At 42.2% G+C, this 24,331-nt stretch overlaps 1 protein-coding gene across 1 annotated transcript in view; it reads left to right on the top strand.

The window, feature by feature from the left end:
* Positions 1–5,206: 5,206 nt before the first annotated feature.
* LOC126298354 (cytochrome P450 4C1-like) overlaps positions 5,207–24,331 on the top strand; it is a 253,886-nt gene continuing 234,761 nt past the window's right edge. Inside the window, exon 1 of the mRNA XM_049989649.1 lies at positions 5,207–5,414. The gene's annotated coding sequence lies outside the window, so the exon portion shown is untranslated. The remainder of the gene's footprint in view (positions 5,415–24,331) is intronic.

The raw sequence follows: 24,331 nt of genomic DNA, 5'->3' as shown, positions 1-24,331 counted from the left end.
CTTGAAATGTTCGTACGGGATAGGCCCCGCTTCATCGCTACCTCGAAGTTGCTGTGTTCCATCACGCTTGCGCCGACTATAACACCACGTTCAAACTCACCTAAATATTGACCGCCCGCCATTGTAGCGGCAGTAACCGATGTAACAACTGCGCCAGACACATGTTTTCTTATATAGGCGTTGCTGACTGCCACGCCGTATTCTGGCTGTTTACACATATCTGTATTTGAATACGCATGCCTATACCAGTTTCTTTGGCGCTTCAGTGTATTGTAAATCCAAATGATAGCAGCAAATAACTGTTAAAGTTCATACCATTCTACAGTAAATATGGCACATAAATTTTTAGCACACTCCAGGCTTTGTTTTGAATATGTATAGTGGTTTTATGAGCTGTGTCGAGGCCTTGCACTAATCTGCCAGCAGTCAGTAACACAGACGGGTTACACGGGCAACGGACCTCTCTGCAGACGACAGACACGAGAGGACTGTGCTCCTCTCTGTCACCAATTTGCAACCCTAGTGCCACCAGAGGTCACTGGCCCCACGGAAATTTTCAATCCTGCTGTCCAGCACTCCGTCTTCAGGCCGCAAGTGTCCCATCGGGACCGTCCGACCGCCGTGTCATCCTCATAGAGGATGCAGATAGGAGGGGCGTGCGGTCAGCACACTGCTCTCCCGGTATTTATGATGGTTTTCTGCGACCGGAGCCGCTGCTATTCTGTCGACTAGCCCCTCAATTGGCATCACGAGGCTGAGTGCACTCCGAAAAATGGCAACAGCGCATGGCGGCCTGGATGGTCACCCATCTAAGTGCCGGCCACGCCCGACAGCGCTTAACTTCGGTGATCTCACGGGAACTGGCGGTTCCACTGCGGCAAGGCCGTTGCCAATCCTACTGTCCACGTGACCGAAAATAGTACCAGTAGTATCCTGGAGCATGGGCAATACTGAGGCTGGCGCTCGGCCACGATGGGCCAGTTCACTCCATGTGAGTTCCTGGGCCAAGCGCCAGTTGTGAAAGCATTCCAACAATCATTATCCCACTCTGGAGCCACGGCAGTGATGACGTGGCAATCCACATCAATCTTCCCATCCAGACGCTACCAGCACAGGCCCTACGCTAATGAGATATGGCTCCGACGCCATGACTTGTAATCGGGCTTCATAATGTCCGTTATTTATTTTGTCATCGCTTATGCCAAACTCAATCCCTTTTTCATTCATTCAGGACTTAAACAGTTGCTCGTCCAGGACAGACTTCGATTGTGGCACTGTTAGCGTATGGACCTTGACATTTACAAAGTTTCTTTGCCACGGCCATTCAGTCTTTTTAAGTTCATTCCATATTCAAGAAGTGACTTGTGTTAAATGACCGTGTTTAGAATTAACTCTTATCAGAGACAACTTCAGACCTTATCCCTTCATTTATTATTACTATTATTATTATTATTATTATTCATTCAATGTTGATGAAGAGGTTTGTGTTCATTTACTGTATTGACAATTAACTGTCAGCCGGGACAGCTACAGGCCTACGGCCCTCAGTTATATCCATCGTTTGTTTATTGTTCACACCTGGACACTAAATGTGGAACTAACTTCTAACGTACAGTGATCAGTACAGGCATTCTGCCTCAGAAATCATGTTGTGGTTGTACATTCAAGAGGTTTTCTGCAAGTTTTCATGATTGTGTTTAAACTAACGTCAGTCAGAGAAGTTTCTTTTCCTTTTTATGATGCGATAAACTTCACCTTCATTGCACATCTGGGTATTCTTCCTTTGGAGGACATATTATTTGGTGACGAAGTATTCTTTCGATGTAGTTCTCACAGGTGTGCTCTGACCCAGGTAGACAGTGTTTTGGTGTGTGTTAGCCTACTTTCAAGTACACTTACAGTTACATTGCTTCCAGCATGGCGGAACCGACGAATGGCTTTTCCCAAGTGTTGTGTTGTTGCTGCTCCAGCAGATGAAGTGCACCCACGCACTCCTGATCAAGAGACTGGCAGCAGTTTCCGTGTCGTCACAGGAGTTCTCCATCCACCTACGATAAACGCCGACTTGGCTTTCTCCTTCTGGCGTAGCTTCGGTGTCTTTGGTCAGTATCTTCATGACACCATTCCCGCCGCTGTTCCAGAGACTATCGCCGCCAGACAGCACCGTCGCAGCTTCCTCCCTGTGACCCAACGTCTGCACCTTTGTTCGTAGCTGTCCTCATGCATACTCCTCCATTCGACGTTTTCCTGCGTACCTCCATAGCCTCGCCTATTCCCTTCCACCTGGCCTCGGTCGTGCCTAATACCTACACTTAAATTTTTTTTCTATTTTCCTGTGCCTATTCCAAGCAAGCAACTTCTAAATGTCTTTTCTATGCCTCATCTATGCACACATTTCTGCTTCTATAACCACCTATACACTGTGGACAAAATCCTCTTCAAATTCAAGTGCGGTTCACCCACCTTTGCCCTCCCAAAACGCTCTCATGCCTTTCGGACCCAAGATTTTCACATCCAACGTGCTACCGTCCTCTCTTCTGCCCTCCTCTTACGCACTTCTGCGTTAATTTCTGCCCTCTGGTCTCCCCAAGTCTACTGCAACACCAGCATGTCCAGGCCTGCTGGTCTCAGCAGAATGAGTCCTTAACTCTGCTTCTAATCGTCTACCTCAATGCTCCGTCCATACCCTTAACTCCCAGTTGTCCACACTAAACTGTCACCACGCTTTGGACAAGGCCCTGTTGGCGGAAACCATTATCAATACTACTACTATGCCCCCGGTGGCATATGCCGTCATCGGATCAAAATCGATATCGCCTTTCCGAGTTTATTAATTTTTTTTCAGCAGTGTATATAGCTGGATAATTTGCGCGCTGTGAGTTACGCTGCCTAAAGAGAATGCACAGCTTGAAACTGTATACGTGACTTACTGTGTTAAACCTTTAACACAATACTATAATTCTCAGTGAGTATATGACAGCATTTGAAATTTTTAAATTCGATCAATAACTACAAGAAATACTGAAAATGAAATTTTTGTTGCCCCTGGAAACTATGAGATAGTCAACCTGCAATTTGATTGTGCCGCGCGTTAACCTCTTAGTAACACGTATTAGAGATGTTACGCGATACAGGTGAATCGAAAGTAACAGTACAAACTTTGTGGTTGTAATGTATGGCCGGCCGGGGTGCCGAGCGGTTCTACGCGCTACAGTCTGAAACCGAGCGACCACTATGGTCGCAGGTTCGAATCCTGCCTCGGGCATGGATGTGTGTGATGTCCTTAGGTTAGTTAGGTTTAAGTAGTTCTAAGTTCTAGGGGACTGATGACCTCAGACGTTAAGTCCCATAGTGCTCAGAGCCATTTTGTAATGTATGCATCAAAATACGAGTAAAATATTAAATAAAGATTTGCTTGCAATTGCTTTATTTTCGAGAGGCGCGGGCGTGGAGGGGCTTGGTGGTTAACGTCCAGTCGACAACGAGGTCATTAGAGACGGAAGACAAACGCGGATTAAGGGAGAATGGGGAAAAGGAACCATCCTGGCGTTTACCTGAAACGATTTAACGAAAATCACAGAAAATCTAAACAGGATGATCGGACGCCGGTTTCAACCGTCGTCCTTCCGAATGCCAGTCCAGTGTGATGACCAAGGCGCCACCTTGTTCGGTCTCCGTTTCCGACTTATGATGCACGATGCCATTTGTTGTAGGATTTACATCACATATCGGTAAAGGCTTTTGGCATGTGTTCTTCGTCTGCATATCGACTGATGTTGCTTTATACACCCCTCTACACAACTCTGTTGATACTGGTATTACATGAGTTTATATATTTGACTTCGGTGTTGTTCGCTGTACTCTGTGGCGTTGTGGGGCACTTGTGGACGCATAGGAACCCTCGTGTGGCTACTGTACTACGATATCAACATAGTTTCGCAGTGAACATTAGGTGTGGTATGGTGCACAATCAATTACTCGGACCGCATGTCATTCCACAGCGCTTGACTAGCAAAGTTTATTGACAGTTTTTGGAACATGAATTTGGTGGTCTGCTTCATGATGTCACAATCGCAACACGAACCAACTTACGGTTTATGCACTACGGCGACCCTGTACGTTTCAGGTGGGACATAGCAGAGTATCTCAATGTTTCCAGAATAAAATTTTCACTCTGCAGAGGAGTGGACGCTGATATGAAACTTCCTGGCAGATTAAAACTGTGTGCAGGACCGAGACTCGAATTCGGGACCTTTACCTTTCGCAGGCAAGTGCTCTACCAACTGAGTTACCCAAGCACGACTCACGCTCCGTCCTCACAGCTTTAATTACGCCAGTATCTCGTCTCCTACCACAGTTTTAATCTGCCAGGAAGTTTTATCTCAATGTTGCTTACCGCGGTAAGTGGGAAGGTCGTGGAGGCCCAGTCGCTTGGCCCACCATACCCCTTGGAATCTACCTTTGGAGTACACTCAAGGAGCTAGTTCATGATGTTCGAATCAATAATGTAAAAAAAAAATGGTTCAAATGGCTCTGAGCACTAAGGGACTTAACATCTGAGGTCACCAGTCCCCTAGCACTTAAACCTACTTAAACCTAACTAACCTAAGGACAACACACACATCCATGCCCAAGGCAGGATTCGAACCTGCGACCGTAGCAATCGATAATTTAGCGCAACTACAGCAGCAAACTGGAAACGGGTGTGAAACTACGCAGAATGAAATGAACGGAGCCTTCAACATTCTGACCGTGGTAAGAGGTCGGGCGCGTCTCTGTCTTCGTCTACTTGGCCATCATTTTGTAGTTGTGTTGAGTTTTTGGCCCATTCGTGACGTTGCTTACTGAGAAGAATTAATTTTGTGTTGCATTTGTGGTCCCTACTCTGCCGCATAACTCTGAAATAAATAATTTCAGACAAAACGTTATTTGACATTTTACGCTTATTTTGATGCATACATTACACCCACGAAGTGTGTACAGGTACTTTTGAATTTGCCTGTAAATACGAAATCGAACAGCGTCAGTCTTCTATCTGCACAGAGTGAAGCGTCCGAGAGGTCGCACTAGCGCTGACTTTCGTGTCCCGCCCGCCGCCGGCATGCGCGCAACGCAAAAGCAGCCCGATGACGTAAGTCAGCGGCGCGTTGCCTAATGTTGGCGTCGTTGGGTTAGGCCCCAGAGCTTGACTTTCACCGCCAGAGCTGTGTTAGGGACACCGGGAAGCCGCTCGGGTTGCGTGACAGTCACTCGGGGCGGGGATGGTGGCGGCTAAATGACGGCAGCCTTGGAAGCGGAGAGGAGCGCCGACCCTGGAGGCTCGTATTTGGCGAGCAACCGCACGGCAGGCCGCAGTCTGTGCTGCGCCGCGCCGCCGGACCGCACGCTGCGGAGCTGCGACGCGTCTCGCCTGGGTAAGCGCGCCACCCACCTCTGCAGCGGGCATGTTGCGTGCCAGGGGCGCGTCTTAGTTTACCATTGCTGCCAATGAATCACTTATAATTTTCATCCCATTTATATTTCGTGAGCCGTTCGAGATATCGAAACAAAGGTTTTGGCAATTGAGACTGTGCACAGGGGAGATGGAGAGCAAGATTATTGTCATATCCGGCACAATTTGACCAGTTCTCACAGACGTGGGTAATGATGATCGAGAAGTCCGAGTCTTGCACCGTGCGATTTCCATCTTTTCGACAAGCTCAAAGGTCATCTGGGGGAAAGAGATTTTTCAGTGATGAGGGCGTTCAGACACCGGCTCTCGAACGGGTTCGTAACCGAGTAGCGAAGTTCTATCATCAAGGAACTGGACGACTGATAGAAAATTTCGATCATTGTTTAAAGAGACTTGGTGTCTATGTTGAAAAATAGTGTCATGTAGCTATGTGAGCTGGAAGTGTTGTACAGTATTCAATGAAAGTCACTTAGCTTGCCATAATAAAGTGCAACTTACTTTTAGAAGTTCCCTCGATGCATTACACCGAAGCTGGCCATTTGCTTTAACTACAACTTACTCTATTCGTGATTTCACGTCTTACTCCGGCGCACTGCCGCTGGCAGATTTTCGTACGGTTGAAATTCTTTAATATAACAGTGAAATGTAGCTAAATTCTTACGACTTTTCTCATTTCTCCTTTATGAAACGGCTAACAGCCTCTCCACAAGGTCAACTCTTTGTCACCCGCATCTACATCTACATATTTACTTCGTAAGCCACTGGCAGAAGGTACATCTCACCAGTATTATCAATTTTCTCTCCTATTACATTCGCGTATTGAGTGATGAAAAATGAATGTCTAGATGCTACAATCTGACTGGATATTCTTTGAGTTTTCACACTACCCACACACAAACAAGCCGCCTCGGAGAATATCGTGATTGCAAGTAATACTCTCCAATAAGTCTCCATTACAATAACCAGTGGCGGCCCATTCACTTACCTGAACACAACCGAAATTTTTATCGTGTCTGCAGTTGACTCTTCGTTCAAGATAACGCACTCGACTATGCTTGTCAAATAAGTCTAAATCTAGTTGCGAACTGGTGTAATGTCCCATACGAACATATTTTCTTTAGCAGCTGTGAATTTGGTACAAATTCGGAAATTTCGAAAACCTACACTTGTATGCAAAATTTAACGACGAAAGTAACTTTCGCATCATGTGGACCTTCGAAGTAACTTAACTCATTGGAACTTGGACAATACATAGAAAGAATTGCTACTGTACAACGGAGGAGATAACTGAAAGTAATACGCAATGAGACGAACAGAAATGACTTTTACACAAAGACAATAATTACACTTAAGTCATCACGTTTTATGATGGTACCCTGAACATTACAAAAGGATGAACATAGTTCTTAATAGAGTGCCTGATCATCACGGACGGCAATGCATGCCCTGCAACGTGCTCCCATTCTGGCTAAAATGTTGGTAAGGAGTTCTTGTGGTAGGGCGTTCCGTTTCTCTACCAACTCGACTGACAATCACTGGATAGTCGTTGGTACATTTGGACGTGCTGCAATTCGTCTCGCGAACCCATCCCACTCGGGCTCGATAAGATTTAAGTTGGGGGAGCGGACAGGTGAGTCCATTCGCCGAATATCCTCTCGTTCCAAGAGCTCCTCCACCTGCTCATTTCCATGTGGTCGCACATTTTCGTCCATAAATATGATAAAAATCGTTCAAATGGCTTTGAGCACTATGTGATTTAACAACTGAAGTCATCAGTCCCTTAGAATTAGAACTACTTAAACCTAACTAACCTAAGGACGTCCATACCCGAAGCAGGATTCTAACCGACCGTAGCAGCAGCGCGGTTCCGGACTGAAGCTCCTAGAACCGCTTGACCACAACGCCGGCCATAAATATGAAGTCAGAGCCAAATGCATCCCTGATAAGACCCACATAGGGAAGGAGTACAGTGTCAAGGTAACGTTGAACGCTGAGTTTACCGTGTTCAAAGATTTGGAGGCCAGTATCCTGATGAAATTTTGCGCTATCACAACTAGACCACCCAAACGATCATGTTAGACATTTTTCCTGGGTGGATTACGTACCATCAAATAGCGAGTGATGAGAACACGTAAAACTCCCAGGAACAATATCGAACACGATCGTTTAGTGGTTCAGATGTTACGGTGTTGGGTGGCATAATGTTACATGTGTTTCCTGACCACCAAATCTCTAAACATGGTAGACGAGCTGGGAAACGCTGTTGTGACACTGTACTTCTTCCTCATCTTTTCAGAGGTGCATTCAGCCCTGACTTCATTTTTATGGATGACAGTGAGCGACCGCATCGAACTGGAGGAGGAGATTTGGGAACTAGAAGATATTCAGTGAATGTACTTGTCTATCACCCCCCCCCCCCCCTCTCTCCCTATCGAGGACTTAAGGAATGTGTTGGGGAGATGTATCGCAGCACGTCCACATGCAACAATGCCCATCCAGCAACCAAGCAACCATTTTAGTTAAACCAGGTCCACCAGGTTATCATACTAGGACTTGAAGTGCAAATGGTTAATTTTGGTTTTCATGATCGCTGTTTTTGAAAACCACATAACTTGTTATGATGGTCGTTTCTCTTCTGACACATTTTATTTTGATAACAGCAGAGTTTACGATAATTTAGCAGTGAAAGCTAATTTTCGAACATTTTACAATAATCTCTCCAGCATGGCCAGTGCTATCCACAGCTACCTTTTACAGATAACTTCTCTTAAGACATGGCTATAGATTTCCAACTCTGAACACTTTCGCTGGAATACATTAGTGTAAGTAATATTTATTACAAACTTTACGAACCTACATGGAGACCGGTTTACATGATGCGATAGCGAGTGAAAGAGCATCCAGACCTCATAGCTTGGGGATGTCTGAGGTGTCTACTCGAGGTAAATAATCTATAACAGAAGTGATATTCTACTCGTTGGTTAACAAAAGTTGATAATAATTAGGCAGCCATATCAGTTTCCTGAAACTAACCCAGGTTGTTTTTCAATTTATGCTCGCAGGTGCATAAAATTATTAAATATTAGTAGTCACGCAAAAAAATATTATCAATTGCAAGCAATATACCACAACCAACACAGTTTCATGTTAGGGAACCCAGTACCAGTTTCTCGTTCAACGTTGCTTTACGCCGCTTTCAGTCTAATTGCAATTCCGACTACTTTAATAATATTATATCGTCAGGTTCCAGAACTCGACGTTTAGATTAGGACTTGGTCACTTGATTTCAAAACGGGAACTGACCTCCCATTCGCCATTGTCTTGTCCCTTGGGCTTCCAAAATATGAGAGCCAGTCATAAATTACAAAGCACTTCAGAAACTTCCTCGTACAATAGACATATCCTTTTAGGTCAAGGTTAAAGTAATTATTTACGCTACAAAAAAATAGCAGTTTCCATTTGTAATTGTACAATGTATGACAGTACAGATCGAAACAGTATCTAGAAGTTTTACCAGTTTTTATCCACAAATCTAATAGTCGCGGAAGAAATAGTCACACAGTCGACTGGACAGGCTACTTTGGGTAGTGGGAGAGTGATCTGACTGACGAGTATCCACAGACAACTGCCTGCTAACTGGTCATTTAAGACTATGGTAAGGGAAGGGAAGCAAGCGCCAGAGCACGAATTATTGAAGGACTTCTGCGATGTAATTTTTCTGCCAAGGATGATGCTCAGAAAACTTCCGAGCGTTCCGCTCGCTAATATCATTAATGTACGTGGGATTCTCACCAAAACTGTTCTTTGGAGGAGCTCGGGAAAATGCAAGGTAGAGTTACGCAGTACGTTATTTTAATTATAAATGAACATGACAGCGTCAAATACATGTTCGCTTATCTTCAGTGGGCAATTTATATCGCGGAGTGAACATGTCAATAAAATCCAAGGAATCAGTGTGCACGGAAGAACGTATATGTAATGGTTCATCTTCAGCGTCGCTCGGTACTGAAACAAATAGATCCACAAAAGATACTGACATATGACGTAAACCCCACTTCACACTGTGCGATGACTTGTGAGGTCTAATATGAATGCAGTACATGCGAAACGTCTATTAGATATGTTCTGCTAGGAATTCAACACTTATGGTGGAGCCTAGTTGTTGATGTTCCTCACACGCCTCGTCTTTCACGTTGACTGTGTTTACCGACTGTAGGTAAAATCCTAATAAAATCTATTACGCCATCAGTTTAATATTCACATCCTGTTAAGAGGAAGGAAGATTGGGTTTATCGTCCCGTCGACATGGAGGTCATTAGAGACGGAGTATAAGCTCAGATTGTGTCAAGGATGGGGAAGTAAATCGTACGTGCTTTTGGAAAGGGACCATCCCGACATTTGCATGGAGCGAAACTGAGAAATCACGGAAAACCTAAATCTGGACGCGAGTTTGAACGTCCTCCCGAATGCGAGTCTACTGCACCACTCCGCTCGATACGTCCTTTCAGATACTTGTAAAATTGGAGTTATATTGTTAATCTCTGTAACCGTATCAGGCGAGCCTTAATTTTTATGTTTGTAAATTCCAGCTTTTCAGTTTCTAGCTGCATATGCTGTACGTAATCAATAAACTTGTTTGTATGAGTCTCAGCGTATGCTTGATCGATAGTTGTGCGATCGCTAAAACTTGGTGTGGCACATTCTAGAAGCTTACGAACACAAGGAGCGAAGTGGGGGAGTAGCTAAACCACCGAAATCGCCAGAAGTGGATTTCAAACTCGAGTCAGCTCTTCCTAATTTAGACGTTTCGTGATTTGCCTTCAAGTGACGCTTGTAATCGCTCCATCTTCAAACAAATACCGAACTACTTAGAACTTTTTCACCTGTTTCCTAATTTTTAATGGTTTCTACCATTTATGTGAAAAGTATAAACACACCACCGCTATGAAACCGAGCTGTCTGTATTGCTGGCGATCCAAGCTATAAGAACACACAATCGTGACCTGACTCACACCCAGGTGCTTCGCCAGACGAGTCGGAGAGTTCCCGACACTATAGACTGTAACACTCAGCTGCCCCACTTTCACTGCACAAGGTCCTTCGATGCTGCGCTCCTTCTGACGACACATCCATATAGTCTGAGTGACATTTATATAGAGCTATCCGGACAATTCTGATCAGATATACTATAATTGGAGGCAAATACATTAATGTTATATTAGTGATTTTTTTCAGAATGTGTCAATGCAGAAGTACATTGGTTAGAAAGAGGGTGACTGTAGCAGCCCACAGCTACCAGCAATCACTCTGATGGGTTTCACGGGAATTAAGTGCAGCCACGTCGACTGTGACTGTGAAAATAAACATCAGGAAAGTAGTAAACCTTATCTTCGCCCTTGTCCGCCTACGAAGCTAACGGATAAGGATCACTGAACACTAAAGCGCGCTGTACGAACCAATCGTTAACATAATAATCAGCTGTGATAACATATTTTTCTCTTGGAGCAGTATAAGCTACGAATGACATTTTTAGGATAAATTAAAATTGTGTACCTGAATTAGATTCGAATCCGTATCCATTGCCTCTTATGAGTAGGGCGTTACCAACGAAGACAAGGGTCCACACCTTCCTGATCGGCTAAAAGATTCAAGACATATTCCTGCTTTACTGAGCTGAGAGTGAAAAATTTTATTCTGTAACAAATACTAAGGCTGTGGTTATATCGAACTTTCCTCTTTTTTTCTTCTCCGAGAGGTGCCACTTGTTTAGCAGCCTAGCAGGAAAACTTCTATGCGGCTTGGAATATAAGACGAGAAGCCAGTCGGTAGGCGCAGGACGTACTGGTTTCGTAATTGATTGTGCCCTGCGGCAAGGCTCTAGACCTGCGTTCCGGAGAACGACTGAACAAGTCACCGTTCATTCATCTTGATGTAGGTTTTCCGTGATTTCCTTCGAAGACAAGCAAATGACGGGATGGTTCCTTTGAAAGAACAAGGCGGGTGTCCTTCTCTGTCTCTTCCCCCTCCAGGCCTATGCTTCGTCTCTAATGACCTTGTTGTCAACGGGGCATTAAACCCTAATCGTCCTTCAGTCAGTAGCGAGTAAACTCTTGATCGTATTCGTGCCATAGCAAAGGGTTTAATATACACTGAAAACAGTTGGTATTTATACAGAGTAGATAATTAAATATCTTGAGTTTTTTTTTCTCGTAACGTTATATGTCGGTTTCAAATGTGGGATATACGACAGATTAGTTATATGTCTTTAACTGTAGTCGTCACATACACATACACTGAGCATTAGGAATATTTTGCGGCGAATGTGTTTTGTAGCCTCCTGGCTAGATCTACTACGTTACAACTGGTATGAAATTCCGCGTTATGCAAGATACAGCTAATGTATTCTCTCTTCTCTCGCACTATCTGTACTATCTTGTTAGGTATGATATTGTATTTTACTGTTTGAAAACTTTCTGAAACGGTAGAAGATTTTGAAGATGTTCATAAAAAATGCAAAAAGGTACTTTATAAAAATCTTGATAATTTTCGCACTTTATCTCTAAAAGTGCAACTAAGAACTGGTTTTCAGTTACGTGATTTTAATGTCTGCTGTGTTTTTTTAATAACAAGAAAAGGAAAATTAAACATAAGGATTTAACGTTTAGTCAACAAGGATGCGAGTGCAATCGGGTACAAAGTCGTGATGAACGAAGGGTGAGAACACAGGCATTGCACTTTCTAAAGGAGCGAGTGTAAAATTAGACCTTATTGGCTTAGGAGAACAACGGATGGCAGGCCATAGTTTAACGCAAGTCCACCAAGTTGCAACACTTGTGTATTGACCACTGTGCCTGAAGAAATGAGGCAATAGAAAACTATCTTTAGAAATAATATAATGTAGCAATTACAATTACCTTCTATAAGAATGTTACAAAGAGAAAAAAAGAGTCGTATGGCATTGTTGATGGGAGACCCAGGGGGCTAGTTAAACCACGTAAACGGAAGAGGTCTTTTTCTCATCGCAGCCCATTTCCTTGAGATATGAGTTGTGTCTTAAGTAGAGTTGCGCTATACCAAACTTACGATTCCGTACTTTTGGTATACTACACAGATGACGTAGTAATGGCAGGAACACCGGTAGTATTGGTAGCACTGACAGGGAAAGAAACATAAATTAAACCGGAAGAGAGAAAATGGGAGCCGACTACTTCTCTCTTTTTTTTTTTTGTCTTGATGTTTTTATTTTTGCGCATAATTATCTTTATTTTTACCTCAAAATCCGTATTTTTCACGCTAAAAATCAACAATTTTCGGATAAAACCAGTATTAAACGTTGCAAATTTCAGTTTCGTCATAACTACACTTTATTCTTAAGTAACAGACAGGAGAATAAATATATAGAACGATAATGTTCTGTCCGGCCGATGTGGCCGTACGGTTCTAGGGGCTTCAGTCTAGAACCGCGCGACCGCTACGGTCGCAGGTTTAAATCCTGCCTCGGGCATGGATGTGTCTGATGTACTTAGGTTAGTTAGGTTTAAGTAGTTTTATGTTATAGGGGACTGATGACCTTAGATGTTAAGTCCCATAGTGCTCAGTGCCATTTGAACCATTTTGATAATGTTCCGTAGCTCACCTGACACTTTATGTATTATCACACAACTAGACGGCTCACTGTTTGTGGTTTTTAGGGGTATCTATCGAAACATTGACCGCATAGCAAAAACAGAAAGCGATCGTCATAAGGTAGCGCCGGATACGTATGGAACACACCCAACGTACAGATGACGTGGGTACGACCTTAACTGATCCAAGCTACTGGGAAAGCTAACGTAGGCTACGCTTACTTATGGTATTCTACAGTAGCCTACCGTAATTTTACAACTCTGGCCTTAACTCTGTCTGCTGGGTGCAGGTGACTGTAATGGATGGATGGATAGTGTAGTGTCATATTTGTGTTGGATGATGAGGAGAAAAAGTAGCTGTCGAAACCTGATGCCGGAGTATGGCCTAATGCTGTCGAATAGCGCCAAGGGGACAGCTGGGCCTAAGGATACCACGCGAGAGACTGATCATCAACAACAGCGCACTTGTCCTCACTTCATGGGACACTGTAGAGAGATCTGGAAATTAATCCATGAATTTAGTATAAAATCTGATATTTGAGTCACCACATTTCTCCCGTTGTCGATCAAATGCCCGTACTGAAATTTTCTTTCCAGGATTCAAACGGGCCACTTGCAAGGCGAGCGTCACCAAACATGCGTGCGTTAGCGCCCTGGTATGAGATTTCGACAATGGTAGAGGATATATTTTCTGTGTCTGTCGCTGATTTGATTAAAATATCAACATAATTTGTAAACACAACTATTGTATAGTTCAAGTTGGTATAATCCATCCAACGAACTTACTTGGGCCACCACCCAAATATTCATACGGCCATACATAGTTCAAACGTAGTAAGTTGTCCAGTCTTTATGTACAAAACTATTCACTTGCAGGTCTCTGGCTTCTCCATTCGTACATTTAAGTTCTGAGTGTATATCACGACAGGACTCACTGCCTTCCCCTTATTTCCATTCAGAAAAAATACAAGAACGCAACATAATTAGATATAAAAATATAGTTATTCTCATAAATCTCCTACAAGACACCCACTTGTGGCGGTGCTTGGTTGGCTAAGTAACGGGTCCGATCACGAAGGTGTCTCCGTCTCCATGCTACCTGCAGTGAACAAAGGGCTGGATAGTCCAGGTTCACGCATCCAGCACAGTTACAACGGTTCCCGATAGGTAGCGTATTATAATGGACAGGCTGACCTCAGCGCTAATTGGAGTCATGAATGACGGTGGTCGAGTTCAGTCTTCTTGTACGCGCCTTTACTTTTTCTGACAACCAATGAGCGCTCAGTAATTTTACCAGTGCTCCACTGTGAACATCATAACCGGTGCGAGCATTAAACGTAGTTATAGCGCATTATTTACTGAATTTTTATTCCATTCATGGTTGATGATGGTAGTCGTAAGCGAAGAGTTTTCCGTAAGCAAGCGAGATACGTTATTGGCAAACTACACGCTTTTTTCAAATGGAAAACCGTCTTTGAGCGTACTTCAACTGTCGCTCGGAACTGACAACGCTAGGCGCTACAGTCTGTAACCGCGCGACCGCTGCGGTCGCAGGTTCGAATCCTGCCTCGGGCATGGATGTGTGTGATGTCCTTAGGTTACTTAGGTGTAAGTAGTTCTAAGTTCTAGGGGACTGATGACCTCAGCAGTTAAGTCCCATAGTGCTCAGAGCCATTTGAACAAAACAGATCATGGTGAAGAAATCCTCCGCAACTTAAAACTTAACTGTTAAAGAAATTCCTTGACAAACAGTAGAATGCAGCTTCAGTCCTTCCAAAACCAGGAAGGAACCGTGGTTCCACCAGTACGTTTTCCTGCATCACATTCGTCAATTGTGTACGGGAGACCTTTGAGTGCCTGCTAAACTGCAAACTTGTCTGTTTCTTGAAAACCAAATATTTCTTTCGCCGCACTGTGAGTTGAGAAGATATAAAACTGTCGTTAGTAACAGGCTGACAATAATTGCTGCTCCCTGTGTGCTGTCAGGAACGATTTTCGGAGTGGTACAACTAGTAGCGGTACTGTGCATTTTATTTGTGACAAGAGAAGAGTTCTGAATTTAAATGGCGACATACACCCATTTTCGGGTCAGAAGGAATTCGTTTCTATCTTTATTTTATCCGAACCCTACTCTTCAGTGTGTGTGTGTGTGTGTGTGTGTGTGTGTGTGTGTGTGTGTGTGTGTGAGAGAGAGAGAGAGAGAGAGAGAGAGAGAGAGAGAGAGAAGGCGAGGGGTGCTGTATTAATGTGCTGCAGTGGCTTAATCGCTTAATATCAAGGGGCCTGTTAGATTAATATGTCTCATCCATACTTCCGGTAATTTCATGTGATTTTCCTGTTTTGCAATGTATTCGTGTGTGTGTGCGTAAATGTACGGAGGACTAACATGATCAAAGAACGGAATGTTACATACACACACACACACACACACACACACACACACACACACACACACACACACACACACAAGCCTTTATGGCTACTGCGAGTCGTCTGGAATTTTTACTGCTTGTGTTGTACTGAACTATGTCACAGTCACAGTAGTAGATATTTGATATTGCTAGCGACTGGACTATTTCTTTTTTTGAAGAGATATCTGATCTACATGTTGGAGATATACGGTAAGCAATACACTGATCGGCCTGTCATAATATGGTGATTTGCTATTATGATTCTTGGGCTTAGGCGAATTAAGCCCCGTCCACACTGAGTACGAGATGTTAACGAGAGAGTCGTTGCAGATCGATGTCAGTACTGGAATAATAGTTTCAGAAGTGCTTTCTATCAATCTATATTTACTCCACAACAGCTCACTGCGGAAGACGAGATGCCTCTCATTGGAAATATCAAAATATCCACATAAATTTTCTGGGGCATCCTGGGTGACGTATTTCAGATTTCTGTTGTGAGTTTGGAGCACCTTTAGATGTGAATATTAGACTTGCAACAGAATATTCAAGTGCCCATGGATTAAGAGAGCTACACGAAGTGCGTATCTGACTATTGCATAATGGCTACGGCTACAGATAAGAAAAGGTCGTAACGGATTATTATTAGTTGGTCGACTTTCAAAGGCTGTATAGCCGACGGAAGTTTAGCTGAGCTCCATTTTTCTCTTTTGTTTAAGTTATGCATTTTGTTATAAAGGTGTTAATAACAGAAAACGCCTAGCATATGTCACAAATTACGATACTTGCAAATTTAAAGCAAATTAAAAAATTCTCCTAGCCACAGATGACACAGACGATGCTACTATAAAGGGCGATCAAAAAGTTTCCATTAGAAGGCATTACAGTCCAGAATCAGTATGGTAATCAGGCAAAATTGCCGTGAGCATTGAGAAAATCATAAATGCGACGCAGTAAGTTAAAAATTCCCGTTTGATAAAACACCGTGCGTGAAGAAGTAGACCCTTTAAGTCCTTTTTTCAGGGACCTAATGAGTGATAATCTCAAGCGTTGAGATTATAAATATACAGCGGGTACTCGAGTGTTGCCTACTTGAGACGGCATAACGAAGTTTGCTATATGGGGACGTGTGTGATAATGAAGCAACAGCATCCATTGCTGTGCGATGGTTTTCAACAGACATTGTGCCCCATACACATTCTTCATTCTCCGATCGCTGTCTACCAGTGTTTGTCCTTCGGTAGCCAAGAAAAGAATAACAGCATGTTGGTTCTCTTTGGACGCATTTGGTTACAACTTTGCCATATGTTGTGTTTCTGCATTTGCTGCACGCTCAGTCGGAAAGACTCGAAGGCCGTACTAATCCCTTTCCTACATATTGGTGCTCATACAAGTGGACCGGAATAACGCTGCACTGCGTATACGTTGCAACAACGCCCTCAAACGGAAACTTTTTGATCGCCCGACACGTTATTAGTCGGACAAACTGGCAAGCCACCAGACTCTCTATGCAAAACTTGTTTCCTTTATAAACCACTCTTTCAGGGAAGGGGAAGTATTTACATTTTTCTTAACATACTCCGAGCAAGCCTTACGTAACAAAGTCGTAGGCGTCTCTGTATGCCTGTTCGTGCAAGTCTGACGTCTCAGTGAGGATGGTGTTACTTGTGGTGCAGAAAATAAATCACTTCAAACAAGATTTCCGTAAAGAATGTGACACGTGTTTTATAAGACAGAATACAGCAAATGTAAAATGTAACCAGATATTTTCATATCTTGCTTCTGAAGATTGTCAAAACCCAAATTATTGCGATCGCATATTGCAACTAAAGAAACACCTATGTTTTTACGACTAATGCTACGTTTATATTTAATGGTGTACTATATCAAATAAAAGTGTAAACAGCTTTATATTTCTGGAGCATCAAAACAGATGTAAAGAGTGGCTGCTTACATAAATGAAGGATGAGGAACGTTTGTGATACAATCTAGTGATCTGTGGTTACCAGAGATTGTACGAATGACATTTAGCCACTCGCTGGTATTTCTGATGTGTGTTTCTAACAAGTAATGCCTCTACTTAAAAAAATTACACGCACTGTTTTAACGTTTTGTAAATTAAACAAGAAATGTACTTTATAGCATCCAAAATCACCAATTATCTTTCTCGTCACCACGATGATTTGCATCCTAACTAAATATTGGACATATATGCACGTATCCAAAGACGTGAAGAAATTTTACACGCACTACATTCGTGTCTTACTTTACAGCACCTAGGTTCTACGCCGATCAGTATATTTGCCATTCCTCACACATGGTCCGTCTTAGACAGTTTCTGTGTTGCGTCATATACAAATAGTAGCGTAGAGAGGTATTTAATCCGATTAATAACTTTCCACAAAATCCATTCGCATAGGAACAGTCATCATTTTTCAGACGTGACTGTGATTAAAGCCAAATAAATCAGTAGATTCAACAGGAAATAAGCAAGCCTCAGGGTGAACGGATCGTGGTTATGTCAGTTCGAATTGGCCTCGGAAGGTCAACAGTACTGAGTGACCGCCGTGTCATTCTCAGCTAAGAGGCGTCACTGAATGCGGATATGGAGGGGCATGTGGTCAGCACACCGCTCTCTCGGCCGTTGTCAGTATTCATGTCCGGAGCTGCTACTTCTGTGAAGTAGCTTCTCAATTGGCCTCACAAGGGCTGAGTGAGTGCACCCCGCTTGCCCACAGCGCCTGGCAGAACCGGACGGTGACACATCAAGTGTTAGACAAGCACAACAGGGCTTAACTTTGGTGATCTGACGGGAACCTTTGTTACCTAGCCGCAAGGCCGTTGGCGCAGCGCTAATGGCCACGGAAAAACCGTTGAACATTGGCGCTCCAGGTATATCTAATCTGCGACCGCGAGTTCGACTCTAGTCCACCACGTGCAGGTGAAACGTCACAAAAATCATCAAACAAACGTCGGTCAAAGAACCCGAGACAGAAGTCAACAGGCAATTGGCTGTTTTTCTTTCGTTACCCTCTCGGGGAAGTTTATTCATATCAACGTAATAAAAAATTTCACAAATTTTCAAACAGCCGTGGTATGGTGAGTAATTTCACAGATTTTGTAGGGCCAGACTTACGTTATCTTTGTGTGGCAAAACAACTATTTTATTTAAAACAATTACCGTTTTCTTCTACATCATTTTGGTTTAATTAGCTTGACGCGTTGCCCTTGACATACGAAGAGCCTAGACTTTCTTACAAGTGGAGACTAATGTGGCAAAGAAATTCTCACCTCGTTCAAGGACATCCTAAATCAAGAAGGTAAATAAAAAATTTGTAACCATCTATCCTGGTTACGTTTTAATTCGGTGTTTTGATCTGGGATACGTTGAAAATCATCAGGACAGTCTTGTTGACTATTTCTAAGTTTCAGGTACCAACGTATCACAAACACGAAGTTCCAAATTAAGAGACTGCATATCGAAAATATGGAAGCACTGATAACAACACGGGCTACAACTCAAACAAAGAGATGAGCAAGGAAATTGAAGAACTGAATAACTGGAAATAATTTCGGGGGACATCATTTTTGGAAGATGTCGAAAAAGATAAGTACTGTAATTAAAGTCAGTATTGTAGACCCTGTGAAGAACTTTCTTTTTTTACGTATGTGAAGTGGTCTGACAATAATTAGACAGGGCAAACCAGGGGGAAGTAATTAATGATGTCGCTTCCTACGCCCGGGTTCCCGGGTTCGATTCCCCGCGGGTCAGGGATTTTCTCTGCCTCGTGATGTCTGGGTGTTGTGTGATGTCCTTAGGTTAGTTAGGTTTAAGTAGTTCTAAGTTCTAGGGGACTGATGACCATAGATGTTAAGTCCCATAGTGCTCAGAGGCATTTGAAGCATTTTTTGTTGTTGAATTAATGATGATTTGCTTTCAAATGACAACATGGAACTTGATGGTGGCCATAGCGGAGCGGAAGTAATTTTGAACAACAATGACGATCTAAACCAGAGAAGGGAAGACGAGGCAGGTGGTGGAAATGCTAGTAGCGCTTCCAATCTAATCTGAAGTCTAGATAAAAGGAATATTACAATTCAGTTGAAAGAAAAGAAGAAAATCCGGAGAAACTTAACGAGCGTCACAAGACGGAATTAAGAGAATTTTCATGGGAGTATTTTGATGCTTTTAATGAAAAGCCAGGAAGAGAAAACAATTACCCGTGTAAACTTAAGATACGATACCACGCAGTGTTTTTCGTTAATCTTTACGGAATACCCGCGTGTAGAATGGTGGCTGCAGAAATGGAATTACAAAAGATTGGAATTTGGGGACATATAGAGAGGAGCTGCACTGAATACCATAACACAGCGGTTGTAGTATGTAAATGAGATGGCGGGATAAGGCTTGTAGTAGATACCAGACACTTAAATAAAATGTTTGAGAGAGAAACTGACCATCCTGAAAATACAGACGAACTATTGCACGAATTTAAAGATGTAACCTACATAACTAGTCTTGATATCACCTCAGACTTTCACCAGGTACCATTGGAACCCAATTCTAGGAAGCACATTGCATTTCTGTACAGTGCCAGATTTTATCAATGGTGTGTGGCACCATTTACATTAAACGTTTCTGTAATAGAGTTTATCTGAGGTATAGGTTTTGTTCTATGAAAGGAATGAAATATTAAAATGACAATTTAAGGCGCTGATGTTTTTGTTACTGGTAAAAATTGGGAGAGCATCTTGAATTACTAAGAGGAGTATGGAAAAAGTTAAGGGCTGCTTGCACGCATCTCATTAAAGTTGAAAAAGTGTAAATTTGCTGTGAAACATCTGAAACTCTTTGGTCACAGTATTATAGAGGAAGAAATTTTGCCTGGAAGTGATAATATACTGGCCACAGCGAAATTTCCTTCCCTTGAATAAAAGAAGTTAATATTATTTATAGAGTTACCTAATTTTTCAGGAAAATTTGTAAAGAGTCGGGCTTTGAATGCACATTGTTTGAATAATCTTTTGAGGAAAAGTGTCATATGGGTATGGAGTCAGGAATTAGAGCAGTCTTGGGTGAAATGAGGAGGCAGTTATGTGATGAAATTCTACGCAGACCAGATTTAACATTACCGTGTTGCCTAATGTCTGATCGTAGTGCTAGTGGAGTAAGCTCACTTATTTGAGGAGAAAGAATAGGAAGACATAAAATCATTTTAAAGCATTTGCACGCATGACATAACAAAAACAAGAGAAGAATCACACTGTAACAGAAGAAGAGTTGCTAGCAGTATCGTGGGCTTTCCCCAAGTTTGGAAACTATTTATTAGGACATAAAAGTATAGTGTATTCTGATCATAATGTTCTGAGTTATCTGCTCGAATGCAGGTTGTATCACAGTAGAATTACAAAGTAGGCGCTTGTCTCCGAGCAGTTTCATTATTCAATAAAACAACTCAAAGTAAAGGAAAATGTAACTGTGATGCACTGTCTAGATTACCAATAGGAGGTGAATGTGTAGAGAGAAGAAAGGTGTTTTATGATTATGTACATGAAAGGAATTAAGTATGAAAGGGAAATTAGAAATACTTGTAATGAGATAAGGAGGAACCTTAACCACGATGAAAACTGGAAACTTATAAAGTGTCTCATGGGACAGAAAGGTAATAAAAAAGTGGAACAATACTATAAAGTTTATAAAGGAGTGTTGTTTAGGAGAAATAGTCCAGACTGTGATAGGTGAAGTTGTGTTATCCAGAACAGTATATTGATAGTGTTACGAGGTATGTACAAAAAAAAGTTGCATACACTGTGGAAGTTTGAAGTGCATCCACAAGATCCAAGAAAATCTATATATTCGCAACTTAATCAAAAGACTCAGAAGTATTTTCGCGACTTGTGACAGATGTTAACATGTAAAATTCATCAACCAAACTAGGAGAGGGTTCATGAAGAACATTAATCCAATGAAGCAGACTAAACTAATAGGAACTGATTTATTTGGTCTGTTACCAAAAGCCAAAGAAAGCACACTCTCATTTTTGTTATGTTAGATCTATTTTCGGAATTCATAAAGTTACATGACGTTGAGGAATTCTGCTACATGGGTAGCAAAATAACCCATGACAGATGGGCCAAGGAAGACATAAAAAGCGGAATAGCACTGGAAAAAAGATCATTTCTAGCCAAGAGGAGTCTATTGTATCAAACTTAGGTCTTAATTTGAGGAAGAAATGTCTGAGAATGTACGTTTGAAGTATAGCATTGTACGGCAGTGAAACACATACTGTGGGAAAATAGAAGCAGAAGAGGATAGAAGCATTTGAGATGTGATGCCACAGACAGAATGTCGAAAATTAGGTAGACTGATATGGTAAGGAATGAAGAGGTTCTCCACAGAATTGGGGAGGACAAGAACATATGGAAATCACTGACAAGAAGAGGGGACAAGATGATAGGGAATCTATTAAGACCTCAGACAATAACTTCCATGACTCTGTGTGGAGCTGTAGAGGATAAAAACTGCTATCAGAGACAGAGATTTTGATACATCCAGCAAATAATTGAGGACGTGTTACTCTGAGATGAAAAGGTTGGGACGGAGAGGAATTCATGGTGGTGCTGCAGCAAACAATCAGAAGACTAATGGCTCAAAAAAGTGATACCCTACAAAAAGTAAAATTATAATACAAAATATTTAAAAAAGATTATTTTGAAGAGGAAGGCATCCCAAAATCTTATCCATCTGATAACGGAGGTCAGTTTAGGCATAAGCTGTGAAATAGTTTTACAGAGGAAGAAAATACAAAACACATATTAATGTCAGCATAAAATCTATCAAATAATCCCACTGAAACATACGTGAGAGAAATTGGGAGACTATGTAGAACCTACTGCAGTAGAGAGCACAAAAGTTGGATTGAACATATAAATGGTTTTGAGGATACACTAAATCGGTTGCAACATTCAGCCACTGAATTTTCAGCACATGAGCTAATGTGTGACAAGAAACTTGCTAATTTAATAAATGAAATCATAAAATTCCCTGCATGCAAAAGTGTAACTGAACAGGAAAGAAAAGAGCGATTCCAGAAGAATATAAGCAGTGTAATATTAGTAAGCAGAGATGTGATAGGAGGTTAAAAGTAACACAGTTTATGGTACAAGATCTGGTTCTTGTGAAAACCAATGCAAAGTCAAGGGGACTTAGTGGAGAAACTAAAAGATACTTGAGATTTATATTTGATGATTCGAAATAATACAGATTCCTCATCCAAATGCTTATAGGTTAATTAATCTCAAGTCAAGAAAGTTATTTTGGTTAAGAAATATTGTACAGCTGAAACCATATGTGTGACAAAAGCCGTTTAACACCCTCTGTCACTACAAAAAATAGTAACATAATCTAGATGAGTACAAAAAATTTTGTATGTTTTTGAAAACATTATTGCAAACCCTCAGAGGGATGCATCTTCTTTATGCATTAAGTATGTGGCATATACTAGATCCCTAGCCATGCAGTTGTTACTGCAAAATTTCATAGTTTCCAGAATCACGTTATTCTTTATTCTGTCCTGTAAAATACACCTCTCTCACTATTTTTACACTTCTATAATACACAGCATCATGCTGAGTTTGCTTTGTTATATAAAAACCATGAATGGAATAAGAGCAGGCTGGTGGCCGAGCGGTTCTTGGCCCTACAGTCTGGAACCGCGCGAAAGCTACGGTCGCAGGTTCGAATCCTACCTCAGGCATGGATGTGTGTGATGTCCTTAGGTTAGTTAGGTTTAAGTAGTTCTAAGTTCTAGGGGACTGATGACCTTAGAGGTTAAGTCCCATAGTGCTCAGAGCCATTTGAACCAATGGAATAAGAGATGATATATGTTTCGTTATATTATCTCTATATACATATACATTTATTTATTTATGTGTGTGTGTGTGTGTGTGTGTGTGTGTGTGTGTGTGTGTGTGTGCTGGTGTGCTGAATCACTCATTCTTATTGAACTATGGAACAGTTTATTGAGCTGGTTTGTGAGTTTGTTACAGAGTTAAATGATTTGAGATATGGAAGAAATATATTTACGTACATACAGGGTGTTTCAAAAATGACCGGTATATTTGAAACGGCAATAAAAACTAAACGAGCAGCGATAGAAATAAACCGTTTGCTTCAGTATGCTTGGGACAACAGTACATTTTCAGGCGGACAAACTTTCGAAATTACAGTAGTTACAATTTTCAACAACAGATGGCGCTGCAAGTGATGTGAAAGATATAGACGACAACGCAGTCTGTGGGTGCGCCATTCTGTACGTCGTCTTTCTGCTGTAAGCGTGTGCTGTTCACAACGTGCAAGTGTGCTGTGGACAACATGGTTTATTCCTTAGAACAGAGGATTTTTCTGGTGTTGGAATTCCACCGCCTAGAACACAGTGTTGTTGCAACAAGACGAAGTTTTCAACGGAGGTTTAATGTAACCAAAGTACCGAAAAGCGATACAATAAAGGATCTGTTTGAAAAATTTCAACGGACTGGGAACGTGACGGATGAACGTGCTTGAACGGTAGGGCGACCGCGTACGGCAACCACTTAGGGCAATGCGCAGCTAGTGCAGCAGGTGATCGAACAGCGGCCTCGGGTTTCCGTTCGCCGTGTTGCAGCTGCAGTCCAAATGACGCCACGTCCACGTATCGTCTCATGCGCCAGAGTTTACACCTCTATCCATACAAAATTCAAACGCGGCAACCCCTCAGCGCCGCTACTATTGCAGCACGAGAGACATTCGCTAACGACAAAGTGCACAGGATTGATGACGGCGATATGCATGTGGACAGCATTTGGTT

Source organism: Schistocerca gregaria, chromosome X (assembly GCF_023897955.1).
Source record: "Schistocerca gregaria isolate iqSchGreg1 chromosome X, iqSchGreg1.2, whole genome shotgun sequence".
NCBI classification, from domain to species: Eukaryota; Metazoa; Arthropoda; class Insecta; order Orthoptera; family Acrididae; genus Schistocerca; species Schistocerca gregaria.
Note: the sequence above shows the minus strand (reverse complement) of the source record. Positions and strands in the feature narration are given on the sequence as shown.